This window comes from Primulina tabacum, chromosome 16 (assembly GCF_025594145.1).
Source record: "Primulina tabacum isolate GXHZ01 chromosome 16, ASM2559414v2, whole genome shotgun sequence".
NCBI lineage: Eukaryota > Viridiplantae > Streptophyta > Magnoliopsida > Lamiales > Gesneriaceae > Primulina > Primulina tabacum.
The window spans coordinates 21,974,278-21,994,231 of NC_134565.1; the positions used below are offsets into that span (position 1 = coordinate 21,974,278).

Consider the following 19,954-nt stretch of genomic DNA (forward strand, 5'->3'; position numbering starts at 1 on the left):
TGTGTTTGTAAAAATTGAAATTGATTGAGAATGTTTTGAAACATGAGTTGAAGAAATTAGAAGTTAAGAAAATTAACTGATTGCATGATTTTATCCGGATGAAAAAATGGTTGGATTGATTTGACTTGTGAATGCATGAAGAGTTGTTAATTTATCTTAGGCCAAGTTCTTTAAAATATTTCATGACTTGTTTGTTTGTGTTGTTTTGTTTTGCTCGGGACTAGCAAAATATTAAGTTTGGGGGAGTTTGATAAGTGCAATTTATTGTACTTTTATTACTTGTTTTTAACTTAGAATTTTGTGATTCTTGAGCAGGTTTTATGTGATTTGTTGTTGTTTTTGTTGTTTTAGTTTGGAAGCTTAGAATGAGAGTTTGGAGTAGTAAAGTGCTGAATTGGAAAGTGCAAAAGATAAAAATTGCCGAAGCTCCAGCGCACCCGCGCTAACAAAGAGAGCGCACCCGCGGTCTATATAGCAGCGCACCCGCCGTCTTCGAAAAACTAGAGTCCGAAAAATCTGTAACTTTGTGGGCTGCGCATGAAAGTCTATGAAAATGGTGTGCTACGATTTGAGACTTGTCTGGACTATAAAAAGGCATCATTTACTTACCATCTAGGGTATTGGGGATCAAAATAAGGAGTGGAGGCTGCTGGAAATTATTGAAGACTCAAGTTCTTCTAGTTCTTGAGAAATCTTTTGCACAAATCCGGGGACGGAAACAGCACTTCAAAATCTTGTTCTAAGATCTTCTTTCTTTTATTTTTCATTTGATATGTCTTGTTTTAGAACTATGTTTTATTGTTTTGCTTGTGTTATTATGAACTAATTTTTATTTCTAGAGGAATGATGGAACAAAACTAGAAACCATGTGTTGGAACCTATGAACTAAGTTATTTAAGTTCTACATCTTGTTCATTTGTATTGTTCTAATCTTAATGCTTTCAATTTATTGGCCATGAGTTGAATGATTTATATGTTTACAATTTATCATTTAGAAAAGGAAATTATAAACAAGAAAAGAGAAAAATACATCAATGGTATTTATAGAGTTTGGGAGAGCCTATATTGCTATTGAAGCCTATAGAGAATCTAGTGCTTGATGTGTTATTTATTTGTAGATTGTTGATGGGAACATTGCAATCAAATTTTAGATAACCAATATCTATTTAACACTCGGGAGAGGGAGTAGATAACTATAGGATTCTTGGCTAATGAATAAGAAGGATTTTTATAACATAGCTACAAGAAATTACACATGGTGGATAGTTAAGTGAAATCGGACATCTAGATCTTTTATTCCATTGTTATTTGCTAAAGTTTGGTGTTATATTTTATTTAAAAATTCATTTTCAATTTAGTTATTCTTGCAAACAAATCTTTTAATCGATTTTTCTAAATAAAATCGAGACTATTTTAATTACAAGCATTAATATACATTTATATACATACTCCTCGTGGGATTGACACTTGTACTCGAAAATACATTTTATTACAGCTTGACGTTGTGCACTTGCAAGCAATTAAGAAAACACGCAACAGATATGCTGATGGAGTGTTCTTTTTTTTAAACAAAAAAAAAGTATCAGAACATATGAGCACTTTTTGAACTAAAAAAACCTTTAAGGAATATAAGTTTTGATTTTCACACTACGTAAGTCTCATTCTCTTGATCTTTTTCATTGAATGCTTGAGTTTTCAAGTTGCAACAAAAGTGAATTTTATGATTTTTGAAATGTGATACTTTGATTTAGTGTGACATAATTTGATAGGTTGAAAAGTGTTGATTGTTTTATTTTTGTGGTGAATCATTGAATATTTTTCAGTTGTATTTTTATTCTCTGATTTGTTCGATGGCGAATAAAGGCAAAGTGTGGGAAGATTGATAAACTAAAATCTTATAGAGATTTTAAAGATTTAATTTTATAATATTTGTGCTTATTTGTAATTGTTATCCCTAATTATGTGTTTACTGAATTAATATTCATAGATTTGAATAAAAGTGGAAAAAGCCTAGTTTTAGAGATAAGATTATTGTACAAGACTTCAAAGGCAACAAAATATAAAAGAAATGAAATAAAATATTCTCATATTTTATTACCTTGAGGTTATTGAAGTTTCGGAAAAAAATCTGTGCAGATCCTTGTAAAGATGAAGCTTCGCATTTTAAAAATAAAATATATACAATCTTATCAACAATTTTGAACTTAAGACGAGCTTCAAAGATTTGGAATGTTAGTCTCATTAAGTGAAGATGAAAGAACGTACATGAGAAGCAACAAAAAAAATAGAAGAAAGGAACATAAGACTAGGCAAAGACGTGAAAGAGAGGGGAGGCTGAGAAGTGAGCAGAAGTGAAGCGAGGAGAACACAAGTGAAGACAACAACAAAGAGGAAGAAAAAGAAAATGAAGAAAAATAGAGGCAGAAAGAAGAACACGAAGGAAGTTCTCAACACGCCAAAATCACTAAGAATTCATCTTATTCCTTCTTGATTATGTCTTCTCATATGAATTTAAATACGATTTTTCACTTTTATTTTGAATTTATGGTGTAGACTTTTATAGACTAAGGCCACATTTGGTAAGAGTGATAATCGGCGGACTAATGAAGAAATAATGAAGAATCAGTTGTTTGACTGGTTTTTCACGTTGGCCTTGATAACATGCGGCCCGTGATTTCAGCACCGTTTGGCCATGAAAAGAAGAGAAAATAGTCCCGAAAATTTGATGGTATACCCAATCCTGACATGAACAGTAGCACAAATTCCTGTTTCCCCTTCCCAAATTACCCTTCATCCCACATTCTCACGAACATAAATACCTACGTCTTCTCATCTCTTAAATTTGAGTGGCTCTCGTCTTCGTCAATGCGGCTGTACTGTTGAAATGTGCAGTACATTTCTGTCATCTGCATCCGTCTTGTTCATCTTCCGTTTGTGTAGGTAAATGTTCCACTTCTTCAAAATGGTTTATTACGGTGTAAGATTTCATTCTCCCGCTTTTTTTTCGTAACATTAATGATTTCTGCTTAATTTTGGTCTCATTTATATCTAACTGGGAGCCTGTCGAAGCTTGTGCTATGCCATGGAAGTGATGTTTGGTTAGTGGTGAAGTTCCCAACCTTTTTTGAAGAAAATTTTTCTGCATTCTGTCTAAAGATATTGGGAAGAAAATAATCACCTTTCTTCTCTTCGAATTCCACGTATTTGTTAATGCATATAATTCTTAATTTCTCATAATTACCATTTAATTTCGACATTAATTTTTAGATAACACTACTGTATGTAAATTTACAGAACTGATAATCGAAATACAATTGTGCTTTGTGCATTTTGGTTAATATCCATGTTCGTTAATCGCGTCTCCAGTAATTCAGATATTAGTTTACAATGTTCCTTTGATTTGTTGGTTAACTACTCATAAATTTCCAGTTCCGTGTTGAGTTTGTTGACAACATGGAGCCACATAGAAAAATTTTAATCCTTGTGCTGGTGAACCATATGTTATGTCGATCTTTTTTGATGTTATGCCTCCTAATGCGAGAGCATACACGAATGGTCTCCATTACACGTCGTGTCCGGCGAAGACAAGCTGCTTCGTACAGCATGATTGAAAGAGTAAATGCTCAATTGAGCAATTTGCATAGGATTATTGCGGTCGGAGATATCCAATGTGTCACTAACTTACGGATGAGTCAAAGCGCGTTTGCACGACTGTGTTATCTGTTAACAAACTTAGGAGGGTTAGGTGATTCAAGATACGTATGCATCGAAGAGAAAGTGGCCATGTTCTTGTCTATATTGGCGCATCATAAAAAGAATAGGGTAGCTGGGCATGATTATATACGTAGTGGGCAGACAGTTAGCGTTCATTTCCATGATGTTCTGAAAGCGTTGCTAAAGTTACATCAACTACTCCTTGTGAAGCCGTCTCCTGTCGATGAAGATTGTAGCAGTGTGTTTTAAGGTAAAACCTCATTTCGACTTATATGATATCTGTAATTTGGTTTCCTTATTCTGTGCTTCGACTATATCTATCTTACTTACACATTGCTGACAGGGCTGCCTCGGCGCATTAGATGGAACCCATATCGGTGTACATGTCCGTTGCCGAGATAAATCAAGATACAGAAATCGAAAAGGTACTATTTCGGTGAATGTATTGGGTGTATGTGACCGCAATATGAATTTCATATACGCTCTGACGGGCTGGGAGGGATCCGCGGCTGATGCTCGAGTTTTGAGAGATGCGCTAAGCAGGAATGATTCATTGAGAGTTCCACGAGGTTATACCTGACATGTTGATGTTTCGATTTCTTATTTCGCTTTGTAGCAAGATTTTGAAGTACTGATTTAGTTACAAATATTTGTCAACGTTTTCATTATTCATCTTACGCAAACGCAGGTTGTTATTATCTCTGTGATAATGGATATGCAAATGTTGAGGGGACAATCATGCTTGCGGTCCACAAGATTACAAGGAGTTGTTCAATTGGAGACACTCTCAAGCTCGTAACGTAATAGAAAGAGCATTTGGTTTGTTGAAAAAAAGATGGGCCATCCTTCGAAGTCATTCGTTTTACCCACTCAAAGTTCAGAACCATATAATTTTGGCTTGCATTCTTTTACACAATTTCATAAGAACTCAAATGGATGAAGATCCGATGGACAATGCCGACGACAATGTCGGTAGCCCGGCTACTGAGACACAAAATGATTTCATTACCAGTGTCGAGTCTTCAATTGGGTGGGATGCTTGGAGAGACGATTTAGCAATGTCGATGTGGAACATGGACATTTAACTTGCTTGTATTTCATTTCAATTTTTAGCTAATGTACTTTCCATTTCTGTGTATTTGTTTTGCTATGGTCATTTTACCAACGTTGTGACATAATTCACTTTTGTTAAACATTGTTTTTTTTATCAGAGATTGAAATTACCTTTCGCGCTACCGATTGATTAAAATTACAGTGGTGTTTACTTCGTTAAGCATTATGACACATCTGAAATATCTTGTGTTTGTTACAAAGTCAGAGAAACAACTCAACCAACTGTATATGGATAGTGGAGCATCGTCCGCGATCATTGTCGGTAGGAGCCAAAAACAAGACAAGACACGACGTAGTTGGAATGCTCGAGAAGAAGAAGTTCTAATCCAAGCACTGAAAGATGTCATAACAAAGGGATGGAAAAGTGAGAATGGATTTAAGGCTGGTTATCTCAATCTGCTGGAGAATGCAATGCAGGAATCTATCCCCGGGAGTAGCTTATGTGGAAATCCACATATAAACTCGAAGATCCACGTATGGAAGAAAACATATAGTACTATTGTTACAGTGTTAAGAAAAAGTGGTGTGGGGTGGAACGATTCTGATAACACAATCGATGTCACAGATAAGACATGGGAGACAATCGTGAAGGTATTTTCTGCAATGATTATTTTATTAATTCCATACGTAGTTCAATTTCCTTGTCTAATTTTTAGATTTGTCGTAGACCGACCCAACGTTACGGTCAATGAGACACAAGCAGTGGACACATTACCATGACTAGTGTGAGATATTTGGAAATGATCATGCCACAGGTGAGCGCCCAACCAATTTTGAAAATGCACTGCATGAGGTCCTAAACATAGACAATGAAATACGTACTGCTGCGTGGCTTGCCGAGACACCAGCGTTTGATACCGTTGAGGCTGCCGAAGACTCAAAATCTGAGAATAATACGCCGTCCTCGAAAGGTAAAGAATGTGTAACTTCGAAATTTAAGAAAAGGAAGAAAACCAATGACGACGAACAGACAGTTGTTGAAGCCATCAAAAACCTCGCGGCCATAACGCAAAACACAATGAGCGATTTGATCAAAAAGCTTGGTTCTGAGGATAAGCTTTCAGATGCACAAGATCAGGTGTTGAATGCAGTGGAGAAGATGACTCATCTTTCGGAGGACGAGCAAGTGCTTGCCGCTAAATTGTTGTTTAACAACCACAACGACTTTGCGACGCCCCAGATTTGACGACTGTCCTCACTGTATCAAGACGAGTCTTTCCAGCGTGCTTATGTCCTCTTCCAATTTGCACTAGAAAACATGGAAGATATTTTGCGTAGGAGAGAAAATAATTGAGAGACCGCACAATAATTTTTTTTTTCTTTTCAAAAGTTGGCCGATTTCTTCTTTTATTGAGTGGAGGCTCACGTATCCTTTTGTTGTGGTGGCTAGGTTTAGTGTTTTTCAAGTATTATTTATAATAACATAATTACATAATTAACATTAATGGGCTTGATTTAATTAATTGGGTTAGTCCAACTAGTTTAATTAATTTAATCAAAGCCCATTAAAACTTTAATTATTTATTATGTTAGACTTGTACTCCTACAAGCCCATATTATCGACCATATTTAATTTATTAATTAATAAACTCAACTTTTGAGCTTAATAAATTAAATACATTACAAATTCAACATTTGAATTTATTATTTAAATTATAAATTCAACTCCTTGAATTTTTATCACCTCCAACATTTAATATTTAATAAACCCAACAATTGAGTTTAATAAATTAAATTCTCAAATTTTATAAATTCAACTCCTTAAATTTATTTCTCAAAATTTAATTATCATAAATTCAACTCCTTGAATTTACTATATAATATAAATTCAACTTCTTGAATTTATTCTCTCAAAATTCAATTATCATAAATTCAACTCCTTGAATTTACTATATAATATAAATTCAACTTCTTGAATTTATTCTCTCAACGGGAACAAACGATCCAATGCTTGTGTGACCCTCAATGGTTCAGGGATACACCTAGTCGTGGGTTCACAACTATTTGTGATTCAGGACATAATCCTTTATTCGGGCTTACCCTAGTTAGCCCCATTCTTTTCATCAACACCTTGATCAAGAATGTCAGAACTCATTTCTGATTGCACCCATCGGATCATGGTAAGAGCGTGTAGTAGCATCGCCCCATGATCCCCTAGGTATCACTGATAGTGCCTGCAAGAACCAGTCGATTATGATTAACGTACAGTATGGTCCCTTCATCTCAAATATCCCGATCGAATCTGCAACCATTGGTTCATCGAGGGTTGCATATTAATTCGATAACTATGTGATAACTATAATAGTGGCATCGCGTGTACTATTGGAGAACTCCTTTCTCCAACGTACATCTCATACTCTGGCCAGAGATTCCATGCACTATTATTAAGTTAGATCACATAGGATATCCACACCCGTAGGTGAGCGGTGAATCCCCGACTACAATGCACTGGCTCCTATATGTGTCGCAACTGTACCCAACCTCGCCACCTGATGACTCTCCTGGAGCCGGTAAACGAGTCAAAGCACAGCCCTAGCATATAGAGCATCAGTGTTGTCCCGGGTCGTAAGGACTAATGGTGTACAATCATAACCACGGACTTATCCTCTCGATGAATGATAACCACTTAGAAAGTCCGAGGGAGGGTTGTTCGGTATAATCATCATATGACTACCCATCTGCATGTTTGGACATCTCCATGTCCTTACCAAGAAACGCAGTACACAACATCACAGATGCTAGTCTCGAGCTCAAGCGACCTTTATCCATGTTTTAGGCGGCTGAATCGACTAGGAACGAATTTAGATAATACAGTGTTTACAAATGAGTTTCAACATCGAATTACGATTCATTTGTATTAAAGTATAATCAAGGTCTTTATCTATGTTGTTCACATGGGTATACAGATAAAGAAATAACAAACAATGAAACATTAAATTATATTAAAATAAAGATTGTTTATTACAACTGAGTCAATAAATTCCCTAGCCAACAGTTGGCTTACAGGGCATCTTGTGAGGCCGGGGCCGAAGAGGGCGGGGGGTGATCGCCGGTGCCATCAGTTGCACGGATAATGAGCGGCTTCTGGCAGGTACTCTAACAATCTCTCACTTGCCCTAGAGCCAACTACCCATAAACTTTAATCCCATTGCTTCGCGATGCTTCTCAAACAATGGTCCTGGCAGGGGCTTTGTAAGTGGATCAGCAACATTATCTGCAGAGAGAACTCTTTCGACTGATATGTCTCCTCTTCCCACAATGATGTGGAACTTCCTCAGTATATGTTTGGATCTTTGATGAGACCTTGGTTCCCTTGCTTGCGCAACGGCACCAGTGTTGTCGCAGTACACCGGGACTGGATCAACTCCATTAGGAATGACGCCCAACTCTTGGACAAAGTTCCTCATCCAAACTGCCTCTTTGGCTGCAGCCGATGCAGCAATATATTCAGCTTCAGTGGTGGAATCCGCAACGGTGTCTTGCTTGGAACTTTTCCAAGAGACAGCCGCACCATTAAGCATGATACGAAACCAGAGGTCGACTTCGAATCATCTACGTCACATTGGAAGCTAGAATCAGTATAGCCTTCCAATTTCAATTCTCCACCCCCATAGACCATGAACAAGTTCTTAGTCCTTCTTAAGTACTTAAGAATATCTTTCACGGCCTTCCAATGCATTGGACCAGGGTTCGCCTGATATCTGCTTGTAACACTCAAAGCGTAAGCAACATCAGGACGCGTCGATATCATACCATACATGATACTACCAATGGCTGACGCATATGGAACACGTGTCATCATTTCTATCTCTTCATCAGTTTTGGGACACATTACTTTAGATAGAGTAACACCGTGACACATTGGTAAGTATCCTCTCTTGGACTCTTCCATAGAGAATCGCTTAAGTATGGTATCGATATAAGTGGCTTGGGTGAGTCCTAGCATCCTCTTCGATCTATCTCTATAGATCTGTATTCCCAATACATAAGATGCTTCACCCATGTCCTTCATGGAGAATTTACTAGCCAACCATACTTTAGTTGATTGCAGTAATCCTACATCATTCCCAATGAGTAGGATGTCATCAACCTAAAGTACTAGGAATGTCACCGCACTCCCACTAACTTTCTTATATACGCAAGGTTCCTCAGGATTTTTGGCAAAACCAAACTCTTTGATAGTGCTGTCAAATCTGAAGTTCCAACTCCTTGACGCCTGCTTGAGACCATATATTGATCTCTGAAGTTTGCATACCTTATGCTCACTTCCTACTGATGTGTATCCCTCAGGTTGAGACATATAAATTTCTTCTTTGATGTCTCCATTGAGGAAAGCAGTCTTTACATCCATTTGCCATATCTCATAGTCATACAATGCTGCTATGACTAGTAATATTCTAATGGACTTAAACATAGCAACTGGTGAAAAAGTTTCCTCATAGTCAATTCCTTGCCTTTGAGTATAACCTTTTGCAACTAGCCTTGCTTTGAAGGTCAATACCTTCCCATCCGCCCCAAGCTTTCTTTTGTAGATCCATTTGCATCCTATGGGAACGATTCCCTCAGGTGGATCCACTAATGTCCAGACTTGGTTCGAATACATAGAGTCCATTTCAGACTGCGTGGCTTCAAGCCATTTGGTGGAATCAGTATCAGATATTGCTTCCTTAAAGTTCTTTGGATCACATCCAACACAAGACTCATCATGGTCTTGTTCATGAAGAAGTGTATATCTTGCAGGTGGTCTAATAATTCTATCAGACCTTCTAGGAGCTTGTACTTCAACTACTGGTTCTAGGGGATTAGGTTCAACTTCTAAAGTTGAGGGAGTATCTTGAATTTCTTCAAGTTCAATCATCTTGCTTTTTCTATCTAATAGAAATTCCCTTTCCAAAAAGGTGGCATTTCTTGAAACAAACACTTTTGCTTCATTGGGATGATAGAAATAATATCCAACAGAATTCTTTGGATATCCTACAAAGTAGCACAAAGTGGATCTACTATCCAATTTGTCTCCCACTGTCCGCTTCACGTAAGCAGGACAACCCCATATTCTCATGTAAGAATATTTGGGAATTTTTCCCATCCATATCATATATGGTGTTTTATCCACTGCTTTAGTATGGACATTATTCAACAACATTGCCGCAGTTTCAAGCGAAAAACCCCAAAACGATGTAGGCAATTCAGTGAATCCCATCATAGATCGAACCATGTCCATCAAGGTTCGATTACGATGTTCAGAAACACCATTCAATTGTGGTGTTGCTGGCGGAGTCCACTGTGAGAGAATCTCATTCTCTTTTAGATAATCCAAATATTCAGCACTCAAGTATTCTCCACCTCGATCAGATCGAAGTGTCTTAATACTCCTTTCTAGCTGTTTTTCTACTTCAGATCTGAATTCTTTGAACTTTTCAAATGCTTCAGATTTGTGTCTCATTAAATAGACATACCCATACCTCGAATAGTCATCAGTAAAAGTAATGAAGTAGGATTGCCCATATTTTGTGCTAACGCTTAGCGGGCCACAAACGTCTGTGTGGATCAAATCCAGTAGACCATGTGCACGTTCCACGTTTCCCTTAAAGGGAGCCTTGGTCATTTTTCCTTTTAGACATGACTCACAAGTAGGTAGAGAATTTATGTCTGACAAGTCAAACATGCATTCTCCCACTAGTTTGTGCATCCTTCTTTAGGAAATGTGACCTAGTCTAGCGTGTCATATCTGTGCGGGGTTTGGATCATCTAACTTTCTTTTGTTTGTTGTTGTTTTCTTTTGTGCTTGCATATTGTTCAACGGAATATCTTTCAATTTTAAGTTATAGAGATCGTTCATTAATTTGCCGGTTCCTATCAAACATTCATTCTTGTAAATATTGCAAACACCTTTAGCAAAAACACAAGAATAGTCATCTCTATCAAGCATAGAAATAGAAATAATGTTTTTAACCAATTCAGGAACATATAAACGTCTCTCAAAAGTAACTTAAAATTATTGTTCAAAATCAAAGTAATGTCTCCAATAGCAGTTGCAGCAACCCTTGCTCCATTCCCCAATCTTAGAAATGTCTCGCCATCTCTAAGTCTCCTGCTTTTTGCCATCACCTGCAAATCATTGCAAAGATGAGAACCACATCCGGTATCCAATACCCAAGAAGAGGAATTAATTGAGACATTTACTTCTATGTAAAACATACCATGGCCAGAACGCTTCTGGGCTAGATACTCCTTGCAATTACGCCTCCAATGTCCAGGTTTATTGCAGTGGAAACAGACATGCTCTGACTTGTCGGGCTTTGAGGGCCCTGGAGTAGGTTTCTTGTATGGCTTTTTGTTGGGCTTGTTCTTCTTTAGAGGGGCAGAACGCTTCTTGCCTTTATTTGGGGCTCCCTTTTTCGTACCAGACGAAGAACCCACTAGAAGAACAGGCTTCTCCTTCTTTATTGTGGCCTCATAAGTAGTAAGCATATTGACCAACTCTTCAAGGGTGGCTCAAGCTTGTTCATATTAAAATTAACCACAAATCCATCGAACGAGGAGGGTAATGACAGCAGGAGAATATCAGTCGCAAGCTCACCAGGAATAACCATGTCGAGCCCCACCAATTTCTCAATGAGCCCAATCATCCTAACACCATGCTCATGGACAGAAGTCTCATCTCGCAGACGTGTAGTCATGAGTTCTTTCACAGTAGCATGTCTCTCTGAGCGAGTCTGTACTCCATACAACTCTTTCAGATGAAAGTGAATGTCAGCAGCATTCACAGCCTCCTCGAACCGCCTCTGCAGTTCATTCGACATAGAAGCCAACATATAGCTTTTAGCTTGGAGATCATGGTCCCACCATTTCTCAAGCTTAGCTAGTTCAGTCTCACTGATGTCCGAAGCTGCCTCCTTCGGTGGCTTCTTATCAAGCACATACAGAATCCTTTCCGAGCTCAGAACAATTTTTAAATTTCGAAACCAGTCATTATAGTTAGGGCCAGTCAACTTGTTTTGATCGAGGATGATAGAAAGTGGATTGCGTGACGTCATTGCAAATATACTGAAAGAAAAACAGATAATTGTTACTGATTATTTTAAAATAATTTTAAGATATAAAATATGGATTTTATTTTATAAATCTCCCTCCCACTATTTTGACATTTCCACCACCCTCTGATGAAAAAGGGAAATCGTATTTCCTTAGTGGGCACGTAGAGTCCAATTAGCCAATTATAATCCCGAATAATATCAGCCAATTATAATTTCTAAAAGATAGAGTCCAATTACATCCCTATGTAACCTCCACGTGTTTTGCCTCACGTTTAATAAGGACCCAATAATATGACGTCGTTTATTTTCACGTGTCAAACCAACCCATCAATATTGAATTGTAGTGGACGGTCGCCATGAGTTCTCCCAATAATATGAGCCGAAGTCATGGGAGTTCCACTCAATTCACATCATATGTCCGGTGGAAGTCACAGCTTTCCAGCGTACAGGCCTCCCCAATAATATGAGCCAGACACTGTCCGCGGGTAGCGATCAACATGCAACCACGGTTGATGGAAGGCAAGGAAAAATTAAACTCTTTTAATTTTTACTTTTTCGGTTTGATATAAATTTTGAATCATATTCAAAATGAGGGATTTTAATTTTTAAAATTGTCTCATCATTTCAATTTAAAATCGCGTGCCACGAGTTTGTATGTTTGTCGGATCCATGCAACTATATTATCTAATAATATACATACATGCATACTACTATATATCACATATATCATAATATGACATTCAACAATAAATAAGGATGATCGATCGCCAACACTATTAGATCCATGTGAGCCATACATGGATCCAGGTCCAAAACCTAGGTGAATGCAGGGATGCAAATGCAACGATTACAAAAGCTTCCAATATTTTACATGTCTTCATCTTGATCATCGGGTCCACCATCTTCCAGTCTTGATCTCCCACTATTTCTAATAATTACATTTAAATAGCCATGGCACATAAGGGATACATCTCATGGGGTGGGAACGGGCCATAAACCAGGCTCACTTTAATAATATCAAATATTAAAAACGAATAAAACAGTAAAATATCCTAACATACACCTAACACATTGGTCAAGGCTCTCGATCATCCTTCATGCAATTAATATCAAATATTAACATCAATTTAATTAATTGATAAATCATATATCTAATAATTTTATCACTAACCACCACAATTATTAAAGAATTTAATAAATTAAATAAACTCCTTTATTTAATTTCCAATTAAATCAATAATAATTGATTCCTTGTAAAAACTCATTTTTACCATAAATAATTAAAATCATATTCTAATTATTTATTTTACAAGAAAATTATAAATTTTCCGAAAATTAATTTTCCAAAATAAAAATTGAACCAATTTTCAAAAATATCAATTTTACCCAAAATTTTGAAAAATCAGAAAATTGCACCATGGGCCCAAACAATTCAAGCCCACCAATCAGAACGCTTCCCGAGACGATCCCGGGCAGTCGCCCCCGCTGCCCGCCCGCTGCCCGAACGTTTCGGGCAGTGGCAGCCACCTGTGGGCGCAGGGCGAGAACAGGTGCGCGCGGCGCCGCGCGCAGCGTGCGGACGCTCCGCACGCTGCGCCGCGTTGTGCGTCGTGCAAGGCGGCGCACAGCGTGCGGACGTTCAGCACGTTGCACCGCTCCGCGCGCGCACGCTGCGCGTTCTGCGCGCAGCCCTGCGCGCGGTCTTCCCGGAACAGTTCCGGGCAGATCGCGAAATTTTTTTTTTTTTTGTTTTTCCGAAAAAAAATAATTTTATGGTGCATCGATTTTTCTGAAAATTTTCTTGTGTGGTTAGAAACAAATTATTCAATATAATTTAAAATCATACGATTCAGAAAACATGGCTCTGATACCACTGTTGGATCTGGTTTTCTACACGCCCAAACGCAGCGGAAGATTTAAAATTTTTATTTTATTTTGAAAAACAAAATAATATTGCTTTATGTGCTCATATGATTTAACAAAACATTCATAGGAATGTTAGAAATTTATACCTTTGGTGATTAAATCACGTGGCTCCAACTATTCCGGGGTTAGCGGAGATAGCTCTTGATGAATCCCTACGAACTTTCTTCAAGAAATCCTCCTATCAAGTCCACGACTAGATAGTGTGTTCCTCTTCCAATTTGCACTAGAAAATATGGAAGATATTTTGCGTAGGAGAGAAAATAATTGACAGACCGCACAATAATTTTTTTTTCTTTTCAAAAGTTGGCCGATTTCTTCTTTTATTGTGTGGAGGCTCACGTATCCTTTTGTTGTGGTGGCTAGGTTTAGTGTTTTTCAAGTATTATTTATAATTACATAATTACATAATTAACATTAATGGACTTGATTTAATTAATTGGGCTAGTCCAACTAGTTTAATTAATTTAATCAAAGACCATTAAAACTTTAATTATTTATTATGTTAGACTTGTACTCCTACAAGCCCATATTATCCACCATATTTAATTTATTAATTAATAAACTCAAATTTTGAGCTTAATAAATTAAATACATTACAAATTCAACATTTGAATTTATTATTTAAATTATAAATTCAACTCCTTGAATTTTTATCACCTCCAACATTTAATATTTAATAAACCCAACAATTGAGTTTAATAAATTAAATTCTCAAATTTTATAAATTCAACTCCTTAAATTTATTTCTCAAAATTTAATTATCATAAATTCAACTCCTTGAATTTACTATATAATATAAATTCAACTTCTTGAATTTATTCTCTCAAAATTCAATTATCATAAATTCAACTCCTTGAATTTACTATATAATATAAATTCAACTTCTTGAATTTATTCTCTCAACGGGAACAAACGATCCAATGCTTGTGTGACCCTCAATGGTTCAGGGATACAGCTAGTCGTGGGTTCACAACTATTTGTGATTCAGGACATAATCCTTTATTCGGGCTTACCCTAGTTAGCCCCATTCTTTTCATCAACACCTTGATCAAGAATGTCAGAACTCATTTCTGATTGCATCCATCGGATCATGGTAAGAGCGTCTAGTAGCATCGCCCCATGATCCCCTAGGTATCACTGATAGTACCTGCAAGAACCAGTCGATTATGATTAACGTACAGTATGGTCCCTTCATCTCAAATATCCCGATCGAATCTGCAACCATTGGTTCATCGAGGGTTGCATATTAATTCGATAACTATGTGATAACTATAATAGTGGCATCGCGTGTACTATTGGAGAACTCTTTCTCCAACGTACATCTCATACTCTGGCCAGAGATTCCATGCACTATTAATAAGTTAGATCACATAGGATATCCACACCCGTAGGTGAGCGGTGAATCCCCGACTACAATGCACTGGCTCCTATATGTGTCGCAACTGTACCCAACCTCGTCACCTGATGACTCTCCTGGAGCCGGTAAACGAGTCAAAGCACAGCCCTAGCATATAGAGCATCAGTGTTGTCCCGGGTCGTAAGGACTAATGGTGTACAATCATAACCACGGACTTATCCTCTCGATGAATGATAACCACTTGGAAAGTCCGAGGGAGGGTTGTTCGGTATAATCATCATATGACTACCCATCTGCATGTTTGGACATCTCCATGTCCTTACCAAGAAACGCAGTACACAACATCACAGATGCTAGTCTCGAGCTCAAGCGACCTTTATCCATGTTTTAGGCGGCTGAATCGACTAGGAACGAATTTAGATAATACAGTGTTTACAAATGAGTTTCAACATCGAATTACGATTCATTTGTATTAAAGTATAATCAAGGTCTTTATCTATGTTGTTCACATGGGTATACAGATAAAGAAATAACAAACCATGAAACATTAAATTATATTAAAATAAAGATTGTTTATTACAACTGAGTCAATAAATTCCCTAGCCAACAGTTGGCTTACAGGGCATCTTGTGAGGCCCGGGGCCGAAGAAGGCGGGGGGTGATCGCCGGTGCCATCAGTTGCACGGATAATGAGCGGCTCCTGGCAGGCTTCTGGGTGGAGGGAACATGAATGAACAGACCCACACGGGAATGAGAGGGATTCCGAGACTGTTCAATGTAATGGACTGTACAGTTGAAGAGGGCTTAAAAGATTTGATTTGTACTACTCATATCACGAAGGTGCATCTTCTTTTCGGTAGCTCATCACATAAGAACTCTAAAGTTAAGCGTGCTTGACTTGGGGCAATTTTGGGATGGGTGACCTCCTGGGAAGTTTCTCGGGGTGCGTGTGAGTGAAGGACATAAGCACGCTGGAAAGACACGTCTTGATACAGTGAGGACAGTCGTCAAATCTGGGACGTTACAAGTGGTATCAGAGCCAGGTTCTCTCTTAGTACGGTGTGGTTCGGGGACGAACCAAGCGGAAGCTGGTGGGCATGTGAGGCCCGGGGCCGAAGAGGGCAGGGGGTGATCGCCGGTGCCATCAGTTGCACGGACAATGAGCGGCTCCTGGCAGGCTTCTGGGTGGAGGGAACATGAATGAACCGACCCCACACGGGAATGAGAGGGATTCCGAGACTGTTCAATGTAATGGACTGTATAGTTGAAGAGGGCTTAAAAGATTTGATTTGTACTACTCATATCACGAAGGTGCATCTTCTTTTCGGTAGCTCATCACATAAGAACTCTAAAGTTAAGCGTGCTTGACTTGGGGCAATTTTGGGATGGGTGACCTCCTGGGAAGTTTCTCAGGGTGCGTGTGAGTGAGGACATAAGCAAGCTGGAAAGACACGTCTTAATACAGTGAGGAAAGTCGTCAAATCTGGGACGTTACACATCTACTCTAACAATAGCTTCATTTTCTTCCTCCGGTTTGGCACATCAGATGAAGGGTGCAGCATTTCAACACCCGGGCATTTGACTTCACCTTTCTCAACCTTCTTGGTTTCATCGTCGGAACACAGATCAATCATCGGTACAATGTAGGGGCTAGTGACCGTATCTTCGGAACCAAATTTACAAGTGACAGACATTTTTCAGAAAATGCTTACGCAAGGAGCACATGAAATTGAAATATCAATACATGTGTGCATGACTAAGAATGCCTTTAAATATACAAACTTCAATCTGGAGCAACTTACCCAACTGCTTGTATTAAATACAAGTCTTTCAACCTGTTCCCTCAAATTAGCATATCCGTATGTGCAGTCAAAGAAGATATGCAAATCTAATAGTAACATAGGGTCCCATGGTGGTAGATAGTAGCCATTAACAACAAATTATAATATTTTCATTACTATTATTATTTGGAAACCAACCAAAATTCTTGTTCTTGGTCCACTTGTATGTGCTGCTACACCCCTTCGCGCACAAGGGATTGAGTACCAACACTTAGTACAATTACGTGCAAAGAAGGCGTAAAATAATTTAAAATGATACATCAACAAAGTTGTAGAAAAGTGCAGTACAAAGTTGTAGAAAAGTGTTTGAAATAATAGTTACTACAAAAAATCAGTCATGGACAACCATCTATAAGGAATATTACACAAACTAATGCTGATGCTCATTCAAAAACTTTGAGAACCATAAACGAAGGACACACTTACACAAAATATCCTTCCAACGTCAATAGACAGCAATGAAAATGTATCGACCACTTAAATAATATGTGCATACAAGTTAAGTGCAGCATACATTGAGGAAAAACATAAAATTGGTACCACACATACTTACATGGAAATACTAGGGAAGAAGTAGTACTTCGTAATCACAAGTCAACTATTAATCGTCGATCAACTCCATTTTCTCCAACAACATAGCTATCTCTTCCGAGTTTTTCTCCATTTTCTTGGCTAGTTTCTGATTTTCACAAGTTAAATCTGATATAGCTTGCACTAAATGACCTAGCTTGTTACAACACTTACGCTCATTGCCACAATCCACATTCGGATTTGAAGTGGACTGATTAGGCGGTGAGCACGACGTATGATCCGACTTTTTTTGTAAAAAACTTTGAAAGGCGTCATCGGCCTCTTTCCTACTCTCGTACCCTTTGAAACAAGCCCCAGGAAATCTATAAACTTTGGAGTTCTCTTCAGACCACTTGTCGTATACACCAGGTTTTCTTCCAACAAAAACAACATATGTTTTAGGCTGCATTCAACGATGTTGCATCACAAACTCGGGAAGACTTAACAGTATATAAAACTACGAATAGGTCATCTGAAGTATTCAACAGAATTTAACTACACGAATCCATAAACTGTGATGTAGTACATGCTGTTCATTAATATACTTAAAACATTTGTACGTATCCAATTAGATATACCAAAACCTGCTTTGACGTTTAACATATTCTTGACACAACCATTATTAGAAAAATGTAACTATCCGTTGAATTGGTATAAGTCTCAGCTCATAACAAATATAAAACAGAGTAATTGAAAATAAACCAACAAAAAACTCTCAACAACCGTTCCGCAAATCTACACTATATATTAAAAAACAAAATGCGAAGAGTAAATAGAAGACATCACCATCTCTTCGACTAAATAGGTTACACAAGGAGCTGCTAAACTTCACTGACGTTAGTTTGAAAACCGGGGAATACGTTGTCAACAATTCGAGTCACCCTTGAAAGACCCTAAAAAGTACGATGCACAACAACGATGCCGTTATAGAGCAAAGGAGACTGAAATCGTACGACAACTGTAATTGGTGGGAATCAAAATGAAATTGCGGTTCGCAGAAACCATTTAAACACTTCGAGAGGAAGAATTTCACATTCTCAGTAGTCGGCACTCCTCATAATTGTGCGAAGCAACGATCATGAAATTAAAAATCGCACACAGAGTGTTCGCCCAACAGAGGACGGAAGGCTTACAAATTGGATTGAGGAAGACAAATGCGTGGGCCGTTTTGGGACCCTAGATTTGAGCGGGTATTTGGGTAAAGGAAATAATGACATCCATTACTTATCCATGAATGAAACATAATTAGCTCAATTAGTATATGTCCAAAGGGTATTTTGGTCATTCGAATAAATTTTTAAATATTAATACATCATTTAAAAACCAAACCAAACAACAATTTATTTATCTCATCGTACTATTAATCCACAGATATCATTTCATAATCACTTCAAATACTAATCATTTCATTATCTAATCACACAAACCGAACGTAGCCTAAGGTTACTATAGGGCCAAAACAAGTTAATTTTTTATGTTTGAGTTTGATTCAATTTGATTATTTATTTTTATTCATTGATTGATGTCGTTTATCACGTGTTCTTTTAAACTGGCCAACTAAATTGAATATTTGTTGGTTAATCTTAAACAGGAAGACGATAGATTGATATTTATTTTACAATCAACACATGGTTAAGCTGACTAGAATAGTATTCGGTTTCACTGTGTGACTTTAAGTTGAAAAACTGTAATTTAACAGCGACTTAACGCGGTTGAATCTAATTAAATTCAGTTAGGAATAATTGGACTGTTAGATTTAATTGGGTTTATTAATTTGAAAAATCGTTTAATAAATAATTTTGAAAATTTCATCGTGAATTAGATAATTAATTTTTTGAATTTGAATTTGAATTTGACACGTAAATTATAAACTTGTCTCGCTACCATTGTGTGCTTATTCGTTTTTAAATAATTTGAATTTTCGTCTAAATTGATAGTTTGGAATTTTTTTGCTTTTGTTAATTTATTAAAATTGTTTAATTAGTTTTAATTAATTTATCTCATCTATCTTGAACTTGAGTAGCCTAAATTAGGAAAAATAATTCATATTCTAGTATTTAAACATCGATATATGTGGGTACATACATGTACTTATAATTCAATTACTATTATTTGACCTAGTACGCTTGCTAGAATTATTCTCAACCGAAATAGTCGGACACATATATCTTGTATACGTATTATATTAAATCAAATATTTTGGATCATAATTACATGATTCGGCCTAAATTCAGAACAAATTGAACCACCAATCCCTACGCATAATAGTATTAAATCAAATCCAGGGAAATTTTCGTCAATTGATTATCTCAATTTTTTAAATCCTTTCACAACATGTTTAGACGAAACTATTTGATTTCTGGAATCATAAATTTCGGGAGTAAATTAAAATTAAA

At 37.3% G+C, this 19,954-nt stretch overlaps 1 long non-coding RNA gene across 1 annotated transcript; it reads right to left on the bottom strand.

Annotated features, from left to right (window-relative positions):
• Positions 1-4,278: 4,278 nt before the first annotated feature.
• Positions 4,279-18,739, bottom strand: LOC142530156 (uncharacterized). The gene is made up of 3 exons (XR_012816038.1): positions 18,345-18,739; positions 17,393-17,961; positions 4,279-4,290 (listed from the first exon to the last, which is right to left on the bottom strand). It is a non-coding gene; the product is annotated as an uncharacterized LOC142530156 (long non-coding RNA).
• Positions 18,740-19,954: the final 1,215 nt, after the last annotated feature.